This window comes from Eumetopias jubatus, unplaced genomic scaffold (genome assembly GCF_037043125.1).
Source record: "Eumetopias jubatus isolate StellerSeaLion01/CBP00866 unplaced genomic scaffold, mEumJub1_p1.0 scaffold_6, whole genome shotgun sequence".
NCBI lineage: Eukaryota > Metazoa > Chordata > Mammalia > Carnivora > Otariidae > Eumetopias > Eumetopias jubatus.
Genome location: NW_028274812.1, coordinates 40,729,012 through 40,754,100, shown reverse-complemented (window position 1 = coordinate 40,754,100; position 25,089 = coordinate 40,729,012). Strand labels below are relative to the sequence as shown.

The following is a 25,089-nucleotide window of genomic DNA, read 5'->3' as shown; positions in this document are numbered from 1 at the left end:
ACAGGTCAGCTTCTAGAAAAATCACAAGCTTTATTAACAGAGTGTAGGTTTAAAAAAAAGTCAAGCAACCTTTTTTTTTTAAGGTGGGGTAGGGAGAGCAAGAGAGTCTTAAGCAGGCTTCACGCCCATTGTGGAGCCCAAATCCCGGGCTCCACCTGGGTCTCAATCTCACAATCTTGAGATCATAACATGGGTTGAAATCAAGAGTTGGACACTTAACTGACTGAGCCACCCAGGTGCCCCAAAAGTTGATCAACCTTAAAGGCAGAAAGATCTAAGTTCAAAAACTGATTTGCAGTCTTGTTAGCTATTTCACTTCATTCAAACCTTCCTGGGCCTTAGTTTATTAAGTGAAAATGGCAAGCAATGATTATTACTACATTGTGAAGGCAGAAATATATAATTTAAAGGGCCTGATTATAGCACCATTAGTAGATACTTTAAATGAATTATTTCCCTGATTATATTTTCATATCTCACATAGCCTTTGCCTAGAAAGGGAATTTAGAAGTAGTCAGTAGTGAAGTGGCAGGTATCATAGGCCTTGGGTAGGAAGCCAGAGCACAGTACCATATTGGTATTAAGATTTTGAGCACTAAAAATGACTTTCAGGAAAACAGAGGTGATCTCAGGACTTCAGTGAGGACAAACCACCTTCTCAGGAAGCAGAGAACCGTACCTTAGTTTTTTCAGCAGTATTGTCATCCATTTAATATGGCTTTTAAAGGACACAATGAAACCCTAATAATACGGACCTCATTTTCCTTAGTGAGAACCTTTAGATGAAACTGGATATGCATTGTTATCAGTTTTACTTTGTCCAAAAGTGGTCGGCATTGCATGTTGTTTCCCAATCTGTTAAAATAATCTGCTAATAATCACGAAGACCCAAATTCCGGGTGCAGATAAGAAAACTACGCACATTCCTACCTTCTCCAAACAGCCGCGATTAGATCAAAAGGCAACCTTACGACACTTGGAGCACAAACCCTCCGGGCGTGCACAGATGGGTCAACCGACAAGTTGTAGCGTCTGGGAAGAGAGAGAGAAGCGAAATTCCCGCACTTATATCAAGCGAATTCTTAGAAACTGAACAGTCACCCAGGGGAACTGAGAGTGGCAGGCGGGGAGGACATCGGTGCCGTGACGATCCCCGACGATTAGTTGTCTGTTAACGTGCACGCAGGAAAGCCATTAAGGAAGAGCCTCCGTCGCGCTAGCCCTCGAGCCCCAAGTCGCCCAGGGCTGCACTGCCAAGTGGACAAGGAAGAGAGTGGTGGGGGGCGCGCTCTGCGCTGGGGGCGGGTCCCGGCGGCCGCACCCTCCGCCCCCGAGTCACTGCCACCTCCTGGCTGCGCCCCAGCTCCGCAGCTCAGACGCGGCCGCATCCCAGTGGACTGTAGAGGCGGCAGCGAGCTGGAGCCCGCGTCGCTGTTCTCGGCCACAGGGACGCTGGGCGAGCCGGAGCGCGAAAACACCTGACCCAAGAAGCTCTGCGAGCCGCTGGTACGTACCAGGTGGAGGGGTAGCGGGCGTGAGCGTGGCTGGTGCGAGGAAGGAGGAAAAGGACTTGGGGAGTTGCAGGGGAGACTGAATGAGAGAAGATGTGGTAAGTGCAACTTTCCCATTTGCCTCTCAGTCTGCACAAACACGGGGGAATTCAAAGCAGGTGCCCCGTATGCTAGAGCGACCACATCATTACTATGCAAGCTAAGGTACCTTTAGAGTGGAAAAGGGCGCTTAGGTCAACAGGGGTAACCAAGGAAGTCCGGTCACCTGCTTTTTTGCCGGCTCTGCTCTGAAGGTGTACATTAGTGACCTCCTGTCGTAAGTTGTTGAGCCCTTAGTCTCTCTCGCCCGCAACGCTACGTCGTTTTCCTCGGGCTGCGCGTTCCAAACTCGCGGCCACCCGCTCGGCAGAGACCCGAGCCCTAACCCGCTCTGCCAGCGTCGAGCTCCGTGGCTTTAGCCAACTTGCCTCACTCCACTAGTCTCCGTTCATTCTTTGGCAAAATATGGGACTGATTAGACCGGATGATCCTGAGGGTTCCCTGCAGCTATTGGGATTTCCCCAAGCCTAGGACCCCTGCCCGCGAGGGACCCGAGTGTAAAGTGGTCTAGGGGCTTAGGAGATGGAAGGCGTGGGTCCTCGTTGCTGCTGCTGCAACCCCTTGGGGAAGCACCTGGAAGTGTCTTCTGGGAAAGATGGCCCAGCTGCCGCTGCCGGCTCCCTGCTGAGTGAGGCGGAGACAGACAGGCCAGTCCCAGCTTCGTAGAACTCATCCCAGGAAGCTCAGCGGAACTCGGTTCCTTTGGAAAGCGCTTGGCATGAGTGGGACAAACAGGAAACACACTTAAAAAAAACCCACAAAAGCCAAAAACAACCCCCGCCCCAACCCAGCAGGTATTATTAGTCAGAGTCTGCAGGACTGGAAAGTGGAGATTCAAGGCAGAAGACCACTTAAACATCCACTTAGAAAATAATCAAAAACTAAAAACAATTAATGGTTTGGATACCGAAAAAGTATTGGATAAGAATTACTATGAGCACTGCATTTCTCTTTGTGTACATGTAGATTCAAAATCCATCTCTCCACTCTTTACAAGATGCCTTTCTTCATATCGACATTGCTACACATTTAAAAAATCCTTCTAGGATTTAGTATTCAGAAAGCTCAGAATTTGGGTTATTAAAATGAGATGTGATGGCCACATAGCTCACAGAAAGTAGTGTAATGGAATAGATAGATTCTGGATCAAGGTTGGTTAGACCAGCATTTTGAAAACCTTTTTTTGTTTCCTGCTAATATGATCCATACTGGTCAATGCCTCTCTGTTGACACTATCTCAAAAGAGTTCATTTTCTACAAAGATATTCTGGAAGATAAAATGATTGAATTTTGAAGCGAAGTATGATTTTTTGGGGGGAGGGAAGTCTTTAGTAATTGATTTTAGTCTTATCCTTACCACATATTTCTGTAGTAAAATATCGAAGGCTAATGGAATGCTTTATGCAGGATATTTAAAAATGTGTCACATTTCATTTGTGTTAAACAAATTTTCTCCTCTTTAGTCAATTTTAAACTAGAAATTTACATATTTAGAAATTTACCCCTTTCAGTGATTTTGAAGGAAAAGTTACCAAGTTGTAAAAAAATCACCATGATTCAATTTTAACATTTTCATCACACCCAAGAGATCCCTCATGTCCATTTATAGTTAATCTCTGTTCTCACACCAGCTTCAGGCAACCACTAATCTCTTTTCAGTCTCTAGATTTGCCTTTTCTGGACATTTCATATAAATGGAGTCATACAATATGAGGTTTTTTGTTTATGGCTTCTTTCACTTAGCATAATGTTTTTGAGATTCATCTAGGTTGTAGCATGTAGCAGTATTTCATTCCTTTTTATTTAATAGTTTTCCATTGTATGGATATACCACATTCTGTCTATCTATTCATCAGTGAGTGCACATTTGGATTATTTTCAGTTTGAGGCTATTATGAATCATGATGCTAACGGCATTTACATGCAAATCTTAGTGGATATATGTGTTTTCATTTCTCTTGGGTAGATATTTAGACTTGAAATTGCTGGGTTGTATGATAAACATGTCTAACTTTGAAAGAGCATTATAGAATGATTTTTATGTAGAAGTTATATATTTATGAAATGTAGAAAATTCTGGAGAAATAAGTGTTTCTTACTAGTAAGTGTTTCTTACTAGATCTTGTATGATTTGATACATATGTAGAGAGAAGTTTGGGAGAGGAAACACTTTGTTTCCTTTCAAATTTAGAGCTCAAATAATTTTGAAAAAGAAGTAGTATTTTTCAGAAATAAAATATTTTAAGGACAGTTGTTTTAGAGCAGTTTTAGATTCATAGCAAAATTGAAAGGAAGGTATAGAGATTTCCTATATACTCTGAGCCCCCAGACATGCATAGCCTTCCCCATTATCAAAATCCCCCTCTAGAGTGGTACATTTGTTACAATGGATGAACCTACATCGACACACTGTAATCATTCAAAATCCATAGTTTACCTGAGGATTCACTCTTGTACATTCTATGGGATTGGACAAATGTGTAATGACAGGCATCCATCATTATAATATCATACAGAGTATTTTCATTGCCCTAAATATCCTCTGTTCTCTGCCTATTCATACCTTTCCCCCATTTCTTTTGTTTTAATGGTTAAGGAGTGTAAATCAGGCTTAATGAAGACTAAATTTCCTTTAGTGTCCATTGAAAATGGAAAAGAAAGCAATTTGAAAGTTGCGTTTTAAATGTTGATGAGACTCAGACCTGAATGGCTTGGTAGTAAATTCAATGGTTTTCTATTCCTTCAATACAAGATTTTAATTGAGTAAAAAATCATTTATTTCTGAATATTAAAAAAAAACCCTATAAATCCTGTAATAAAGTAAGCTTCCTTAGCCATGATGCCTCATAATTCTTTTAAATAATAATTAAACATAGTCTATTCTTAGGTATAGAGATCTAAGGCCCGTGATTGATTTGTAATATGTACAAAAATCATGTATTAAGGATAAATCTAGGGCTCCTGTATTCCTGTTTTAAAACTTCTGCCACTGGGGTGCATGGGTGGCGTTGGTTAAGTGTCCAATTCTTGGTTTCAGCTCAGGTCATGAACTAAGGGTCATGAGATCCAGCCCAGCATCAGGCTCTGCACTCAGTGTGGAGTCTGCTTAAGACTCTCTCTCCCTCTCCTTTGCACCCACTGCTGCCAAAACAAAACAAAACAAAACAAAACAAAACAAAACAAAGCTGCTGTTAGTACAGTGCTCTTCTGAATCTTGTTGGTCTCAGAAATTTTCATGTTAATATGCTGTATGTACTTTTTATAAGTCATTATCAGTTAGTGACATTCCATAAAAAGAATTCAGGTTAAGAATTTGAACATGCTCAGAAAGCCAAAAGTGGTTATTATTAATTTTTTTTTATTGGAAATACAATTGATTTTGAGAAATCATATAGTCTGCTTTTCACCAAAGTAAGATAAATTATTTCAGTTCTCAATGGCAAAAGCAGTGCTATGCCCAGGAATGGTGTATGTTGTAGGCTTTATAAGTCAGAGAGGATTTGTGTCCTCCAGTCACTCCTATTTTTAAAATATCATGGTGTCCAAGAGTTGGAATGTTTAGTTAGAAAAGAATTTCAGAGCTGTCTAAATAAGAACAAAATAATTTGGATTTGTATATATACCTGAACAGGAGGAGATAATCTTACCTAGAATCCTGGATCAGTTAGAACAGGATTTCTCAGACTGCAAGGAGGGCCAAGGATATGGAGACACTTTAAGATTATGTAGTCTTGGAGCCAAGAGTGCTTGAACACTGTTAGCAGAATTTACAGGGAAAATAAATGGAGCTAAATTTTTTCTTTTACCTCTTAAATTCTTCCTTCCCATAGTCCCGACTTCCTGCTAAGCCCTAATATCTACCATGTTGATGAAAAAGAATCCCCATTTGGGAATATGGAAATCATCATGGTTAACTCTAAGGCTTTCATTTTTTTGAGTGAAATAAAGGCGGAAACTGAGGTCGAGTGTGATAGTTTTAGGAATAAAACCATGGAAAACAAGGAAGAGTTAAGCAATTTTTCCCAAACATGCATCTACTTAAATGACTATATCATTCTTTACTTCTAGACTTCTAGATTAATCTTTATGGGCTGGGCTAATATGTCTCAAAAGAAAACTATATAGATAGATATATAGCTATATAAAACTATATATATATTAAACTACATATATATTAAACTGTATATATATTATTTTTTATTTTATTTTTTATTTTTTTGAGAGAGAATGTGAGTGGGGGGAGGAGCAGAGGGAAAGGGAGAGAGACTCTTAAGCAGACTCCATGTTCAGCACAGAGCCTGATGCGGGACTTGATCTCACAATCCTGAGATCATGACCTGAGCTGAAATCAAGAGTTGATTTGACTTAACCGACTGAGCCACCCAAGTGCCCTGAAAACAATACTTTAGAAATCAGTGTGTGTATGTGTGTGCACACACGTGTGCACATGTAACTAAGGATGTCTTACAACTCATGCAATTATATTAGTTTATTATGTTTGTTTATTTAAAAGATGAAAATAAGTGTTTCTGTCATGGAGTCTCTGGAGCCAGATACACTATTAAATTTCAAAACACTGAAATAAACCCCCCTTGTCTGCCTTCCCCAAAGAGGCCTTGAAATCTAATAAAAAGCTAGATTGTAGATATGATGGATTTTTTCACATTCTAAAGGTTTATAAAGGGTCCATCAAGCCAAAAGATGTTATGAAGTCCAAGGCTTCCACAGAAACCACTCTGCCTCTTAGTTTCTACATCCCTGAAAAAGGATATCTATCATAATTGTGTTCATTGAAGTAAGGAAGAAGTAACAAAAATAAAAAGCAACTCTACATCTTTTCTAATATGCCATGAAACTGTGTATTTGTAGCTATAGATACTCTTCTAGTTCTGAGGAGGCTGAATTTGAGGGGGGTTGGGCAGACTCATGTATAGCCCAAGCAAGAGATGCTAAAGAGTAAGTCAGGGATGAGGGATAAATAATTAGAGATGAACAAGAGTATTTGAAGTCTAGAAATATTAGAAGCTGAAAATGATCAGGCTTGATAAGTGGGATATGAAGTTAGAGAGAGGTGGGTGTGAAGAGTGCTTCTCAGATCTTGGCTTGAGGTCTGAGGCAGTATAAGAATGAGGGAAGATTTGGCAGATTTACTGGGTTGGATAACCCAAATTTCCTCAAAATTCATGTACTTCTTGGATCCTCAGGATGTGACCTTATTTAGAAAGGTCACTGCAGTTGTAATTGGTTAAGATGAGGTCATACCAGAGTAGGATGGGCCCTTCATGCAATATGACTGGTGTCCTAATAAGAAAAGACACAGAGACAGAGACACATAGAGGAAGGCAAACACATGACAATGGAGGCAGAGTTTGGAGTTATGTAGATGCAAGGGATTTGCCAGCCACCACCAGAAGCTAGGAGAGAGTCACGGAACAGATCTCTTTCTGAGTCCCCCAAGAAAGAATCAGCCTTGTTGACACCTTGATTTTGGATTGCTGGCCTCCCAGGCTGTGTGGGAGTCAATTCATCTTGTTTTAAGGCCCCTAAATCAAGTGGCAATTTGTTATGGAAGCCCTAGGAAACTAATATAGTGGGTATGGGGGAGGAGGATGAGTAAAAGAGGAATCAGAGGTAAAGATATCCAAGAGGCTGTTTTTTAACAAGCTCAGGAAGTGTACATTTAGCTGACTTTAGCATCCAGGAGGTAAATATAATAATGAGACCTCCTATGGTTAGCACATGGAATAAGAAGGGAAATGGGAGAAAGTGGAAATCTGGGAAGTAAGTTCTCCTGGGAGCCCAAGAAGAGAAACTGGAAAGGGCATTGTCATAGCAGCAAGGGTATGTAGAGCATCAAAATGTGTGGCATGATCAATAGGTCATACTCCTGAGATGACCCAGTAGAAGGGCTGAAAGGATTTTTTATTTGACAAGTGGAAAGGCAGAGTTACAGCTTTATGATCGGGAGGTGGAAGCCAGATTTTACTGGGTGAGAAATGGAAAGTAAGGGAATGGGGTCAGCCAGTGTTGAGTACTCATCCTAGGATTATAGCCAAAAGATGGAAGAAAAAATGGGTGGATAGTGGGGGTGAGGACATAGGGTCAAATTAATTTTTAGTTACTGTTCCAAGGAGAGCCTTGGTTCTCTCTTTAGAAGCATGAAGTAATTAGTGTGCAAGAGCCTGAAGGTACAGAAAAAATAATTCATGGAGCGGATTTCCAAAGGAGCTAATGGGATTCGAACAAAAGTAGAGGCCTTCAACATGTATTTTTCAATTTGTAACATAAGCTTGAAATTTTTCTAAGGGACCATAATTATTTTTTCTTTCAGTGGAAATGATTATACATGTTAAGGGAATGGAAACTTCTTTTTTAAAGATTTATTTTATTTATTTTAGAGAGAGAGGGAGAGCACAGTGGGGAGGGGGCGAGGAAGAGGGAGAGTCTTAAGCAGAGTTCATTCGGAGTGCAGAGCCCCATGCAGGCTCAATCTCACGAATGAGAGATCACGATCTAAGGCGAAACCAAGAGTTGAAGACAAGCATTGATGGTTGAGCCAGGCGCCCGCCAGGGTCAGAAACTTCTATTTACTGAGCAACATACCAGGTCCAGGCTAGGTGCTTTCACATATTTCATTTATTCTCCAACCTGTGGAGTTGGCCTTATGGCTCTATTTTCTAAATAAGTAGGTGAAGAAAGTGGCAGAGTTGAGATAAAAAGCCAGGTTTGGTTGGTGCCTAAATTCACAGCCTGCCATTCTAACTTGAAATACTCAGCTCATTCACTCATTCTTTTTTAAAAACATTTATTTTTTCATTAATATATTATTCATTTTACAATATTCCTAAATTAGCCCCCTATTAGTTTTCTTTTTTAATTGTTGTTTTAATGTAAGCTCTAAACGCAATGTGGGGCTCTAACTCGTGACCCCAAAATCAAAAGTCACATGTGCCAGCCAGGTGCCCCTCATAATTGGACCTTCTTTTTTCTTTTTTTCCATATTGGACATTCTTTTTTTTTTTTTTTAAAGATTTTATTTATTTATTTGAGAGAGAGAGAATGAGAGAGAGAGAGAACATGAGAGGGGGCAGGGTCAGAGGGAGAAGCAGACTCCCTGCTGAGCAGGGAGCCCCATGCAGGACTCGATCCAGGGACTCCAGGATCATGACCTGAGCTGAAGGCAGTTGCTTAACCAACTGAGCCACCCAGATGCCCCTCCATATTGGACATTCTTAATTGTCCCTGCTGAATATGACACATGTCCTATGCCCCTCCTCAGTATCGGTTGTTTTTTTTTTAAGATTTTTTAAATTTATTTATTTGAGAGAGAGAGAGAGAGAGAGAGAGAAACAGCATGAGAGGGGAGAAGGTCAGAAGGAGAAGCAGGCTCCCCGCTGAGCCAGGAGCCCAATGCGGGACTCGATCCCAGGACTCCGGGATCATGACCCGAGCCGAAGGCAGTCGCTTAACCAACTGAGCCACCCAGACGCCCCTCCTCAGTATCGGTTGTTAAGATGGTTACAAAAAAGCAATGTGATAACTTGGGCAGTGTATCCACTGTATCCTGACATAGTCAAAGCCTTGTACTACTGAATCAGGTTTTCCATTCATTTGTAGCATATGGATTTGACAGTGCAGAAATGGGACCAGTCTACAACATGGGGGTGTGAAATTTTTATTTGTTTGCAAATAAAGAGGGAGCAGGTTTTCAGGGGGAAGTGAGACATATTTTCAGGGTATCACATATCACATATCACAGGGTAGATCTGGGTCCGCTCCCTGAGATGTTTGTGGAATTTTGCCAAAAAATATTAAGATTCAGGTAAAACCCAGGATAAGTTGTTCCAACTCTGAGGAGTCCGTGTTTTGGGTTCTAGTTTGAATCTTTTGAAAAGACATATAAACCTTTCAGTTTTAACTGCAAAATGGGGGAAACAAAGCACTTTTTTCCTCATAGATGTTTATTTTTACCAACTTTAAGTACCCTATTTTATCCTAATTTGCTGAAAACTTTTTATATTATTTATCAATAATTATTATTGGTCTTAATAGTCAGTGGGTTCAATTCTTCAGTTTGTTGGTTTTATCTCAATATGATTCCACTTTAAATAATGGATTAATGAAATCAGGATTTTGTATAATGACAACAGTTTAGGTTTTATCTAAAAACATCTCAAATTATCTTACAAAAAGATTGTTAAAAGTTTACTTGTTAACTTCTTTCAGATATTTTTTATCATAAAGCCATATGTAATTAAGAACATTTAAAGATTTTTAAATTTCATTTTTAATATTCAATACTGATTATCTTCCAGTCTTGGTACATTTATAAGGTTATATTTTTATATATAATAGGATACAGATTATCCTATTGCAAATTTTTAAAAAACTAGCATATTTTCCTTCTTATGTAAAGTGACCCAATGAATAGTTTTTGGCTAGGTGAACTTTCAGTTCACTTTCCAGTTTACCAAATGGGTACATTCTAATTTTGCTCCATCCTGTGGTAATCACTGATTTGAGAATTGAGAAAACAAAAGAAAAACATACCCAATGCATTACAATACATTGCTTTAAATATTAGCAGTGTTCAAATATAGAATTCAGTTTTTCCAAGAACAATATGTGCTTGCTATTGTAAATTCTTTACCAAGAATCACAGATTCTTACTCAATCTTATCTTTTTTTGTCAATTATCCCTTGTTATATTATGAGTTATTGTGCATGTTATTTCCAGATCAGGTAATGTTTGCCACTTAAAATACTACTAAGTTTTAAACTTTAAAATTTTTAAAGTGTTTTTGAGGTAATATACATTACATTGAAAAATCAAGAAATTTCAGAATTGCATTAAGAAGAAAATAGTCTCTACCGGTATTTCCACCATGAATTATAAAATCCTTTGCACATATGTAGCTTTAAAAAACCAAAACTGATGTAACAGATACACTTATCTCTCACTTAATATATCATCTCAATATATGTTTCCTAGGCAACAAATTATATTTTTAACAGCTGCATAGTGTTCTGTTACATTTTTAAATAATCCTTATTGGTAAATATGCAGAATGCCTCCAAGTTTGGTTTTATTAAAAATATTATAGTAAATAACTTTGTTCATAATTTTTATACACTTTACATACCTGTTTGATTAATTCCTTTGGATAAATTTCTAGATATAGAATTGGTAGGTCATAACATTCACTTTTTAAAGACTTTTGATACATTTTGCAAAATTTCAGAGGGCCTGTAGGTTTTATACTCTAACATTTTTACTAATATACTAATAGTGTTTCAAAAATTTAAAATTTAGAAATCAGTGGGAAAAGATAGCTCATATTTGTATTTCTTTGATCAAATTTCTTTGACTATTTTTAGTTAGTTAATATGTTTATTGGATATTTTAGTTTAATTTTTCTGAGTTGCTTTTTATATTCTTTGCCTACCTTTAATCCTTTTTTGTTTGTTTTGAACTTTTTATTCATAAGATTATTAACTCCTTGTGTGTCTGTTACACTGCAATTTTTATTTTTATTATTATTTTTAAAGATTTTATTTATTTATTTGAGATAGAGTGAGAGTGAATGAGAGAGCATGAGCAGGGGGGAGGGGCAAAGGGAGAGGGAGAAGCAGGCTCTCCACTGAGCCCCTAGGGAGCCCAACTCGGGGTTCCATCCCAGGACCATGATCTGAGCCGAAGGCAGATGCTTAACCAACTGAGCCACCCAGGCGCCCCTTACACTGCAATTTTTAAATCAGTTTCTTTCTTTCTTTTTTTTTTTTTTGCTGTTATTTAGGGAACATTGCTTTGTAGAATACTTAACATTTTATGGATGTCAAAGCTATCAATTTCTTCTTGTGTAGTTTCTTGTTTTGTTAAGCTTGAGAAGAACCTTCCCACTTATAAAATATTCACCTACTTTTTTATAGCATTTTGGATTTTTTTTTATTTAAATTTTTAATCCTTTGGAAATTATTTTAGTAGGCATTGAACTAGGGGAAATACCTTTATTATTATTATTATTTTTTTAATGGCTAGTCTTGTCTTGAATCCATTTGTTCTATAACTGATCCCTTCTCCACTGATTTGAATCCCATCCCATGGCTCCTTGTTCCTGTACCTCCTTGGAGCCCAACTTCTTTATACCTGTCCCTACTATTGTGAAGTCCCACAGACTTTCTACTCACACACTTTTTTTTGCCACTGTTCCTGCACATGACTGCAGACTCTTTGATTGTCTCCCTAAGATGCCTTGATCTACATCTGTCACTCACCACCTCACCCCAGAAGGAAAAGGAATTCCACGCCCCATATCATAATTACTAGCTCTTCCTAAATTCCCATATTACCAGTTTGGGAACATAAAATTTTTTTTAGTCCTGAAAAACAGATAATTTTCTAACGCTTCAAACCTCTGTTTTTTTCTTTTGTCTCATTTTTTTCTCTCTGCCTTGAAACTTTATAATGCTTTGTGCTGTCTCTCCTTGACCTAATCTCTGCTTTTTGTTCTTCTTCAAAACCATTTGATCATGCCCTCTGGAACACCTATTCAATCACGGTAAACTCCTCTTTACCTCCACTTTTTTCCCTATCCTTGAAACTTGGTATCTCACTTCCTCCGAGCTCTTTCTGTTGGAAACTGTTTATTATTCCACAGTTCATGAATCTCAGGGTAGATAGGTGGGTCATATGCCCTACATCTCTCCATATCCCATCTCTAAACCATTATTTCTCCGCCCTCTTTTACTCACCCCAATTTCTTTGAGCCATCTGGCTATACTGCTCTCTACCATTGCTCATTCCTATCATCTACTCACGCCTTGAACAAACTCTTCCTTCACTCAACACTCTAGTGACTGGTCATCTTTTCCCAGCCTTCTGTCCTCAATCTGGGTGACTTCATATGTACATCTAACCCCACAACCTCTCAGTTTTTGATCTCTACAACCCAATCAGTAATCTTTTCTTTACTGCTTCTTACGCAACCATTTCTGTAGCCACACCCTGGACTTGTTATCATATGAAATTATTCCTTCCTACAGCTTCAAATTCAGAAACTCTCTGGGCATAGCACCCTATATTCCTTTTTTTTTTTTTTTTTAACACCAATCCAAAGATTTATACCTACATTTGTCCTGCGGCTTCACTGGGATGGCTGATTTTTGACCCATCTATTTTCACGCTCCATACTTTTAAACTGCTTGGAGTAAGATGTTTTGCATGTTTCCATCAGCACAAGTCAGTGAAGAACCTAAGAACTCTGTGTGGTTCTGGCTAGTCCCTGACCACCTTCTCCCCTACAACTGTAGCAACTTCACAGCCTCATCTATTTTGAGTCCTTCGTGACCTAATGTCCTCCTATCTTCTTGTTTATGCAAATTACTAGAGGGATCCTTATACTCCCAAAGAACATGAGCAACTTTCCTGGTTTTCTGGACCTGAGAGGTTTCCCAGGATGCTATCTACGCTATCTATGTAGAGTAAGTCAATGACTTTAAAGAGTCTACACTTTTGAAATTTTTGAAATCCCTTAGTTTCTTCTTATATATCGCCTGTCTTTATCTTCATGCTCTGCTTGGTGACAAAATAGCTATCAACAGCTCCTAGCCTAAATTCTCAAGTTTAAATTCAAAGAGAAAAAAGTATTTTTACCTAGTAGCTTTCGCACCAGTCCTAAGATGGACTAACTTGCATCATGAACTCACTCTTTAAGCATTACTGGGTTGGAAAAATGTAATAAGTCTTCTGGGGCAGGTTTGAGTCATGTACCACTTCTGAACTAATCACTGTGGCTAGGTGCATCTGGAGCTCAGATTTGTAAGATCTGAGTCTCAACTTTATTCTTGGAAACAACCGAATCACATGGAGTAAATATAGGAGGGAAAGCTTCTCAAAGTGGAAATGGATGTTGAGAAGATGAAATTTTTACTATCCGTCAAACTGGTGACACACAGGCTAAAACAAAACAGAAGCACAAATGGGTGCTGATTAAACTTGTAAGACTGTCTTGTGAATAAAGACTGTAAATGTTATTAGTGCGTAGGTTTTATGACATTTATTTAGCAGCATTTTTAATATCCTGATTCTTTACTCTATTCTTTGTAGTTAAGTTACAAAATAATTAAGCTTTGTATAAATAAATTTTGTTTGTTGTAATCCTCTTTAATCATCACTAATGGATTTTATTTTAAATTCTGCCTATTAAAATAATATTTTGAAGATAAATAATAAATAAGGGAATCCTTCTTTACACAAATATTTTTGCAGCTACATTTAAGAAGACATAATAACAACAAAAAAAGAAAACATATTGACACATGATTTGGGAGATAAAAGTAGAAATTATAACTAAACTAGAAATTAAAAAGCTTGATTGTAAGGCCAACTCAGATTTTAATTAGTCATGTGACCCTGAAGAAGTCTCTTAATCTTTTCAGATTTCAGTTTTTTGTCAACTTGACTATACTAATATGAATAATATGATTTCAGTTCTTCATCATGAAATCAGTACATTGAAAAAAGTACCTGAATTATTCTATTAGAGTCTATAGTTCCATATTTTAGTGCTACATGTGCCCATTCATTTTCAGGTTCATTTCTCTGGACGCTTATGGATGTCCTTCATTAAAGCTTTTTATGGGAGCACCTGACTGGCTTAGCTGGGGGAGCATATGATTCTCAATCTTGGGGTCGTGAGTTCGAGCCCCACATTGGGTATAGAGATTACTTAAAAATAATAAATAATAAATAAAGTGTTATGGTATTTAAAAAAAAAAGCTTTGGGGTGCCTGGGTGGCTCAGTTGGTTAAGTATCTGCCTTCAGCTCAGGTCGTGATCCCAGGGTCCTGAGATCGAGCCCCAAGTCAGGCTCTCTGCTCAGTGGGAAACCTACTTCTCCTTCTCCCTCTGCTGCTCCCCCTGCTTGTGCTCTCTCTCTGTCAAATAAATAAATAAAATCTTCGAATAAAATAAAATAAATAATAATAGAAAAAGCTTTTAATGAATTTTGGAACTCATCGCATGCAACTCTGATATGAATACTTAACTAAATTCAAATAAACAAGTATCTATCAAAAAGCACCCTCTTGGATTCAGGTACTTGTGGTTAGTGATATAGTGCATACAGGAATGAATGAGACTCCATCCTTTCTAAAGAAGCTTAGAATTACATCTGTTCTGAGGAGGTGGGGGAAGATAATAGACAACTTTCCTGCAAGGCAGACAGTAGTAAGGACCACAAAAGAACTAAAAATTGCTGTGGGGTTTCAAAGAAGAGAAAGATAAACTTTGAGATTAATCAGAAAGACTTTATAGAACATGTAGTAATTGAGATGGTCCTTGAAGGACTGATGGAATTTCAATGAATGGGCAAGATATGCCTGATTGAGAAAACAGCATAAACAAAGGTACAAATACAGAAAAGAGTGGGACAGAGCTATGTAGAATTATTTAGGGACTGGGAGAAGATAAGGGTGGAAAGATACATTGGAGCTGTAGTGAAAAATCTTAAATGCTGGCATGCAGATTTTGGACTTAAATTTATAGTTAATTTGTATTCTCACAAGTTTTTGAGTAGGGAGTCATATAATCAGTGCTGCACTCTGAGTCAAAAATTATTTTGACAGTTTCTTTAGATGAGGATAAATACAAGAGTGGTGTGTATTTTTTAAAAGAAACTAAATAGAGAAAAAATGGTTATTAGTAGAATTGGTTTAAAAAATACTAAAGGATTCTGGTTTATAGCCAATTCAATATGAATTGGTATTGTCAAGTGTTTGTCCAACAAAAGTAGTATATTTGTAAGTTGTATTAATAGCAGTGTCTTATCCAGAACAAAGGAAATGATGGCCCAACTCTGTTCTGCCGTGGTCAAATTGTTCTTCTCCACCAAAAAATTCCCAGAAATCTAGAGGCATAACTCAAAGTGCTCCATAGAAAAGGGCAGTTTCTCTGAAGTTTTATACTCATCTGACAAGTATTAAATTCTCATTCTACTTTATAATGTGTTTTTTTTGTTTTAATATATAAATATGCTTTAATATATATACTATCAAATAAGACTTCTTTGATATACAAAATTTATTACGTGGTTGTGAGTACTTTCTGACACACAAATACTTCCAATAATACAAGTTTCCTAGTTTCGGAAGTGCACAGCCTTAGCTGTGTGTGGAACCGACAAACTCTTAATAGACTAAGAATTCTGGTTTATAGGCTCACAATTCAGATTTCCATTGATTAGAGTTTGTGTTGCATGGGTTAACCTAGACAGTCATGTTGCTGTTAATATCAGAGTATTTGGCAAGATGGTTGCATAAACATATGTGTGAACTTATCATGGAAAAATCATAAAAGCATTGTTATATTCGAAAATGGAGGCCTGTATCTCTGGTGGTGGTGAGGTAAGAGGTTGAGCGGCTTTGAGATATTACACTTGGTTGCAACACTTGTGGGCTTTTGTGTTTTGTTTGGTCATGTTCCTATTTTTAAAATTAGTGCTTTGAGGAACACAGATGTTGAATAAATAAAATTTTGTGACTTATTATTTAGGGAATTTTAAAATTAGAATAACTTTTCCTTGCTTTTTATTTGTCCTTTAGTTAGTTAATTTCTTTTATATTCTCTTCTGTATTTTAGTTCCACCAAGATTTCTGTGAAAACTTTTTTAAAAATTTATTTATTTGAGAGAGAAAAGGAGAGCATGCATGAGTGGGGGAGGGGTGGAGGGAGAGGGAGAGGAAGAGAGAATCTCCAGCAGACTCCCCACTGAGTGTGGAGCCTAATGTTGGGCTCAATCTCAGAACCCTGAGATCATGACCCTGAGATCATGACCTGAGCTGAAATCAAGAGTTGGGTGCTTAACCAACTGAGCCACCCAGGTGCCCCTCTCTGAAAGCTGTTTTAAGAGTTTCTAATCTGAATGGGAAATTATCTTCCCAGAGACCAGCTCCAGACCAGCTTTTAGTGATTTGGTTGCCAGACCATATAGCTCCATTGAGTTTCATGTTATTATAATTATAACAAAAGGGGCATATGCAATCTGATTATTTTAGCCATAATACTGGATGGATTGCATCAATGCAGAGGTATCTGCTTATTTACCTTCAATGATTCCTCATACTTTAGGGAGAAAAAGACTAGCCCAAAAGTCAGGAGACTAGTTTATTTTTGTTTTTTAGTAAATTGTTTAATTAACAGGTTAAAAATGCCCAATCCTCATGTATTTTACCATTTTGCCTAGGAACACAATTTTCTCATCATTATTAAACTATAGTATAAACTCATTCTTAATGCTAAGGAATATGCCAGGCACTGAGGAAAGCAGGTTGGATAGAATAAGGCCTTTGAACAATGGGCTAATGTGAAGTAGGTAAATAACTGTGAAACAGTATGACCAACGCCATCATAGCAGTGTGAATCAGGAATAAAGATGCTCAGAGGTGGTTATGAGTCATTCTAAAATCAGAGACAGTTTCTCAGAGGAGGTGATTTTATTGTTACATCTTGACAGATAACCAATAGTTCGCCAGGCAAAGGGGAATGTGTCCTGGGAAGAGGAAAGAGACTTAGAGTGTGTGATGTGTTCAGGGAACTACAATTAAATCACATGGTGGACTAAGCAGATGTGGCTGGAAGTTTGATGGGAAGTAGATTCAGAAATGCCTTACATATATACTAAACAGCTTGGACTTGACTGATGGTTTTGAATTAGTGGAGCAGCAGAATCCTATTTGTATCTATGGTGTCCTGGTTGCAAGCCCATGTCTTTCATAGCACCTACCTCTTCCTCTACAATAGAGATGTAAGGGACGGTAGGGAAGATTGGGGCAAGGCTGTACTCATGCACTGATGTGTAAGTTTTTAGATTGGTTAGGCTTTTGTCCTAAGGTTTTTAGATTGATTAGGCCTTTGTCCTAAGAGGTAGGTTGGATATAGATGAAAAAATATGACAGTTTAGATTTGTTGAGTGTAGAAGGAGACATTGAAACTGAAGATGTAAATGTGGGTTTAACTATTGATTAGAATTGAAGGTCTTTCCTAGAAATTGCTGTACTTTGAGTTATGTGTTAAAATATGTTAGGAACAGACTTGTAAAATTCTTATGTTTTTCCCATTTTTTGGTCTGTTAACAGATGATATCTAAATAGCAAAATTCTTTGAAATTATGAAAGCTTTGAAAGCCATATTTTAAATGTGGTTGAAAAAAGAATGACCTCCTTTATGCGTTTATGTGCTTTTTTAAATAGATTTTTTTTGGCCACAGATTTTGGCTCTGATGCATTAGTTTTCTGTCAGCTTCTCTAAAGATCCAGGGATAGAGTTTAAATTAAGGATACATTCAAGAGTACCCTTCAGGGAAGGAACTAGCTCTGCTCTGATTTTTATTTAGCGACAGTTGGAGAGCATTCTGAGAAATGTGTAGATTATGTAATTAGTCACTTAGGGCCCCTGGCCTCCTGTTACCTCTCGAGAAGCAGTGCTCTGGGAGCAGCTGGGTCAGACTCAGCACTGCTATTGCCCAGCAGTCCCCATGGAGCACTCATAAGGGGTTGTTACCGAGCAACCAGGAGCCATGGTGATGCATCATTTCCCATGGAGTTTTACAGTAGTGGGCCGGCCCCCATGGACGGCGTAGTACAGTTTGGCAGGGGGCCAAGCCTCCCTCAGAGGCACAAGGGTTGTTAGCAGTAAGTATTTGACCTTAGAATCAAAGATGATAATTTATATTCTATGAACATGCAAGCAGTTTATGGAATTATTGATGTAAATTTAATTAAACATGAACTGGGAGCAAGTCAGGTAGCTGTTGCAGCCAGAGTTCTCATTTCAAATACGTTCTTTCCAGTTTTTTTCCTCCTTCAGGCTTAGTTGCCAGGTAAGCTTCTGGGTAATGGAAAAGTAATTTTTCTTTATGCCTCATGGAATATGTAACTTTCCCTATTGACAGTATTTAGCCAAAGCGAATACTTACACTTGAGAAAAATCAGCAAGCTGACTCTGGTCTGGTCGAGTCAGAATATAATTAACCAGGTCCACATCTTACTTTATTTTTAATATTTGACACAGTCCATAAATGACTCTTCAGGAGAGTTGATAAAATGTCAAAACTAATCAGCTTTCATAAGAAGGCTGAGTTCTGCTTTTAGGATTTAAAGTTGCCTGTGTTGAGCACTGGCTTCTCCTGAAGATCCAGGCACATATTTTGAAGGCCAAAATTGAGCTCTTTCAATATCTTGGAATAGCACATGGTCACATCAAAGGCTAAAGTGTGAAGCAAAGGAACGTGCAGCTGTCAGATTTGAGAAATAATTAACACTGACCAGTTAGAGACAAGTGGTATGAACGTTATGTCCCTTCATCCCACTTCATTTCCGTCTAGTGCTTCTGGCCTTGGGCTGTAACTGCCTGCTGCCATGGGGACAAAGGGGAAGCTTCTTTGTGGCATTAGGTCTATATTCTTTGAGGGAACTATATTCTTTAAAAACAACAATGACGACAACAACAACAACAAAAACTTAAAAGCTTAAAAATTCCTCTCAAGAATTTCACACAGATTTTTGTTTTACACTCATAATGCACACTCACTAATGTATCTAAGCCGGTCAGTGAGAGGACTACTTGGATATTTATATCAATACTACATAGAAAATTTTGATGTTTTTCTAAGATGCCTTATTTATCGCTACTTACCATTTAGATGTGATCATTTTGCTCTTTTTATCATATGTATTATTGGTAGGAGCATTCTATTTATTTTTATACAAAGTTATAGAAGAGTGGTAATAAATCTAAAACATTAAGCACAGTATATACCCAGCTTTATTCTTTTTAACTTCAATTAAGTACCCATGTCATTTAAACCTCCCAGTAACTGTATGTGATGGGTATTATTGTTAAGATTATTTTGCCTGTGGGGAAGTGTAGGCCTGCCCAGAAAGGTTAAGTAATGGGGCCAAATGTACGCAGTGAAGATTTATGATCAGAAAGTTTGTCTTTAGAATCTGTGCTCTCGATCATTACAGAATACTTTAAGTTCCATGTTATTTCATGAGAGCGACCCAGTCAGTAGTCACAACAGACTTGTTTCAGGTTCTAATGATATGATGAGAGAATGCAAGAGAGTGCAAACTATGAAATCATTTACATAACTAAGTTTGCTTATTTTGTGCTATGGGCCTATAGTCCACAGAAGGGAGCCTTTTTAATCATGCTTCTTTACATCCACCCAAATTCTGTGAATGTGTAAGATAAATTCAGCAGGCACTTGGCACTGAGGTTGTTTCTCTTCAGTATGAGATGTGACGTGTATATATATATATGTATGTATATATATATATATTTTTTTGGTGTACGAGATGTGCAGGAATGGGAAGTGGTTAAAAGAAAAATTAAAGGAAGTGAATAAGTGAATTGTTTTTGGATCAATTCTCAAAAAAAAAAATTCGTATTTCCTAGAGCTTTGAAGCAAAACAGTAAGTGTTAAGGAACTACTGTTTATTTTATTTTATTTTATTTTGGAACTACTGTTTAGTCGTAAGAGAAAAATAATATAGGGAAAAGTCCCAAAAGAAAATATCCCAAGAATATTGTGAGGCATCATGGTGCACAGTGGATCGATCATAGGCTTTAGAGTCAGATAGAACTGAATTTGAATCCTGTCTCCGTAACTTATTAGCTATGTGACCTTGGGGGGAGCTATCTCGCCATTTCTAAGCTTTGAAAAAAGTCCGCTAAGTGGTATATTAATTGTGATGATGAAATGGAATAAAATGCTAAGTGTCTAGCAAGGCTTATGACACAGAACATGTGTTTATTAAATGTTGAAATCCCTTTGTCTCCTCTTCGTCCCAGCAGCAGCGACACTGACAGTGAAGTAAAAAGAGAGTTATCCTGGGGACCAAAAGGGTCAAGGGGATTTCACAGTGGGATTATGGGGGCAGAGTTTGTCAACATTTTTAAGACAAAGTTAATCAACTTTGCCAAATTCCTATATAAAAGCAGTTGTACAATGCAGGCAGTACATTTCTAATTAGAAAACTTGGTTTTACTTTGCTTATTAAAAATGTTTATACCATTGACTTGAATCTAAGAGGACAGCTGGCTGTTTAACTATTTGTCTTAACTGAAAGGGAAACATGAATAGATCTCTGATTCTTAGTAATTTTCATCCGTTCCTCTTAATTCATTCTTCAGCTACCGAGGCTTCATTCAAAAAATATTTCATAATTTCAGATAAATTAAAAATATGACATTTAGGTGGCATTTTGATTTTGGTCATTGGTGTATATTTCTTATCAACTACTCTAGCTGTAAACTTCTCTCTCCTGAAAGGGTCTGTGTTTCTTCTGTGGTATCTCCCATATGGTAGACAACAATGTTTGTTGACTGAATGAGTGGATGAAACAGGTTATTTAGAATTTTATATATGTACAATAGTTCCTAAAGCTTTTGAAGTTACAGCAGTTGCTAAGGATTTGGTTAGCAGGTTGGTTTAAAAACTGTTATAGAGGGGCGCCTGGGTGGCTCAGTCAGTTAAGCGTCTGCCTTCGGCCCAGGTCATGATCCCAGGGTCCTGGGATCGAGCCCTGCATCGGGCTCCCAGCTTGGCTAAAAGCCTGCTTCTCTGTCTCCTACCCACTCATGCTCTCTTTTGCTATCTCTGTCTCTCTCTCTCTCTCAAATAAATAAATAAAATTAAAAAAATACTGTTATAGAAATAAAGCATATAGGACTCCTGGGTGGTTCAGTCAGTTAAGCGATTGCCTTTGGCTCAGGTCATGATGCTGGAGTCCCAGGATCCAGTCCCGCATCAGGCTCCCTGCGCAGTGAAGAATCTGTTTCTCCCTCTGACCCTCACCAGTCTCGTGCTCTCTCTCTCTCGCGTGCGCTCTCTCTCTTTCTCTCTCAAATAAATAAAATCTTAAAAAAAAAGAAATCAAGCATATATAGTAGGAAAAATAGGAGAGAATAGGTTGAGTTAATGAGAGGGAAACTTTTAAGAATAAGTAAATAAAGGAATTTGAATAGAATAATGCTAATTTTATTGTAAAGATGTTTATAAATGAATATATGTTTTCCATATTTTCACATTCATGTATAAATTCATCTTTTTAGAAATAGAGCGAGAGTGAACATAAAACATTTGCAAAGCTTTATTTTAAAGTTATGATGTATCTTTTTCTTATGCAAGTAAAGATGTATGAATTTTCCATTCAGTAATCACTAATTGAGTACTTACAGTGTGTCGTGCTAAGTCCTGTGGATGGATGAATAAAACATTGCCACTCAAGATGTTCACAGGCTGCTAGGGAAGATGGTCACACACAGTGCTGTTAATGCAAAACTGACCATGGTTAGCACACCAGAGAGTTTTGAACGAAGTGATTTAATGGCAGGGCTTATGATTAGTATCAAACTAGAGCAATTCCAAAGAGCTTTACAAAAGGAGCAGCGTTTGAGTTGGGATCCTTTAAGGATGGCTCAGAGTCTGCTACAGAGAGCAAAGGATGATATGCATTCTAGGCAGAAGAGCAGGGTGTTTTTTATATGTCCTATTTGTGCAGTTCTTTTTCATTTGTTGCTAGCCCAATATGGCCAAGGGGTTCAAACCAGCACATCTTATCACATCTTGTGCAAAGTCTCATGCATGGAAGGCACTCAGTAAGTGTGGGTTTTGAGTATCTGAATGAATAAATAAATACACTTATCGATCCTTCTTAATATGCAACAATAATTTCAAGAAAAATTATACTTCATGGAGGGTTATTTTCTTTACCTGATTATATCTATGCAATTCAAAGGAAAATTTTAACTTTGTAAACTCTGATTAACATTCATCTCACCAAATTTTAGGAAAATAAAGCTGTAGTCTTTATTCCTATCACTCTGCGCTTCTCTCTATATACTTAATTTCTATGCTTTCTTTGGTTTGTTTAGGTGCATGAGTTCAAATATATTCCCCCCTCCTTTTTTCTTTTTTTAGTCTAAAATAAAAACGTCCTTGAACTGAGGCTGCAGTGCTGTTTATATATGAAGTGGTGTTTGGGTTGATATTTTGTATTTCCCCTTTAGAAGCCAAACAAACTCATCCTGTTATACACATTCCACATTCTCCAGTTAAAACCTACAACACAATGATAAAGAATAGGCAAATATTTCATATTGGAAAGGGTCCAGTAATGTCTGGAGGAATTATCTAGGTTTTAAGGAGATTGCCTGAACATTTGTGCCACAAATGGCAGTTGGGTTATTTTAGTTAACGGTAGTTTTAGCCAATTAAAATTTGTCACTGTTTTGAGCCCCTTCTCCCTTTCTTTCCTCTTTAGATTCAGCATGTCTTGGAAATCCAAATATGTTAGAGTATGATTCCTTTGGTATTTTTCCCCCTTTGGAAGCCAAAACAAAACTCTTTAGAACATCACAGTCCCAAAGGGAAGCTGCAAGACTTAAAAGTGTGATCACAGCTACCTTTTCTGGGATTCCAGTCTGAATCTAGACTTAACACACAAGAAGCACAGTTTTTATCTCTGCAGTTCTTCAGGGAAGGTAATAGCAGTATTGCACATTTGGTATTTTATTGTATGGGATCACCCTTGATTTCCAGAACAACCTAGAGAGATAAGCAGGATAAATATCTCCATCCCCATTTGATAAACAAGGCTCTGCCATTTACCTAACAAGAAAGGAGATGACTCGTCAAAGTCAACAGGTGATAAATGGATGAGCTGGAACTAGAACTAAGGTCACTGCCTCTTTATTACAATGCCTTAGTGCTTTCTTGTGCTGGGTTACTTGTAAGCTGTGAGGAAATATGGAAAGCAAAGGAAAGAGAAGAGTAGTGAAATTATTTGAAAACTACCTTAATAGATGGCTACCATAATGCTGTTGGCATTTGGGAGACAAGATACTTTATTTGAGAATAATGATTCAGTATTTCCACTATGTATAATTCTTGGGGTTCATACAAATGAAAAGTTCAGTGAGTGTCCCAACATGAATGATCTGTGCAATGTGGACTGGAAGGGGCATGTGTCAAACCAGGGAACCTAGTGAGAGGTGTCTTAACATCTCTAAGAACTGATGGGGTGGAGGAAGGTGTGGGCCTGTAGGAATGGAATTGGAAGGGTGAGCTGAGGATCATTCTGAGCCTGAAATAGACAGAACTTGGTGGTTTATGAGGAAGAGGGGAGAGGAGAAAACAGCTGACAGCCCCGGACTCTTTCCTGCTCTGAATAACCCTCGTCAAGTTAGGCGGCACATACAAGCATAGGAATATTGATGCTCCTGGCCCCACATTTTGTAGAAAAAGGAACAGATAAATCTCTGTAACATGAAACATGGTGCTCTCATCTAGGACAACTAGGCATTTACCATGTGCTCACATATGTAGACTGCCCAGGCAAAAGGGGGTCTGGTTCACCCAGTGATCAGTTGTAGCCACCTCTATCAGGAATATATGTGGAAATGAAAATAACCAAGTTGTTTTCTGTATTAGTTGTAAAATAGGGGCTTTTGCTATATAAGTACTGAAAAGGATATGAACAGGAAAACCAAGCAAGTGGGTCAGATGCCTATTCACAGCAAATTTTCAAGTTACCTTTTGATTTCAAGGCATTTACATGCAGGCTGAATTTTATGGGGTTTGTTTTCTCTTCCAGAATTCCAAATATTATGGGAAAGACAATGTCCTTGCTCCTTGGCATTGGAATTCAAAGATGGACTGCTGTGGGGATTTATTGCTTTTAAAATCACACATTTGAGAAAGGTTGTCACTCAGCTCATGAATCTATTTTCAATGGAAATTTGAAAAGCTGAATAAAAATATATATCTTGCTATATTGTTGATTTTACCATTTAGTAAGAATGTGTGTGACTGCTCTCGTTACCCAGTCTTAGAAGCAAAACAGAAGAGATTGCTCAGAATACAGTTGATGAGTTTGAACAGTGAACGAATAAGAAGAAAAACACTCCTCACTTATAAGGGAGTATTGAACTCAAGGAAATTTATCCTCTTCCTGCTATAAATCAGAAGAGTATAAAAAAGAAATCAGGATGAGGAATGAAAAAATAACAATGAATGTTGTTTTAAAATTGTGTGGCATTGTGTTGTTAAATTAGACAGTGTTATTGCCCCAGGAACCATTTATTCTTTTCCAAAAGAGACCAGGAATGAGAGATGTTAATCTTAATAAATCTTTTTTCCCCTTTGTTTCTTTCAGGGATCACGGTATACTGAAAGGCACTCAAACAAGAGAACTCCAGGGGAAGCTGGGAACCGTCAAGTTATTGAGGCCACACAGGGGGCAGAAAGACAGAGGTAGGTAAGCTTTTGATCCATCAATCCTGCTGTTGAGGATGTCCCTAAAAATATCTTTGTTACTATAAAGCCAGAGGACAGCCAACAAGAGGTACGGTGGTAGGTCTTTATTTTAGAAAACAAATCAATACAGTTTAATTGCAGCTTAGTAGAATCTATTG

General features: G+C 37.8%; 1 protein-coding gene across 3 annotated transcripts in view; it reads left to right on the top strand.

Annotated features, from left to right (window-relative positions):
• The first annotated feature begins 1,205 nt into the window (after positions 1 to 1,205).
• Positions 1,206 to 25,089, top strand: part of PKIB (cAMP-dependent protein kinase inhibitor beta) — a 102,649-nt gene continuing 78,765 nt past the window's right edge. The window contains exons 1-2 of one of the 3 annotated variants that reach the window (XM_028117045.2): positions 1,206 to 1,506; positions 24,831 to 24,928. The gene's annotated coding sequence lies outside the window, so the exon portion shown is untranslated. Of the gene's footprint in view, positions 1,507 to 24,830; positions 24,933 to 25,089 lie in introns of those variants that run through there. The other 2 variants (XM_088024252.1, XM_088024253.1) reach the window with 2 other exon arrangements.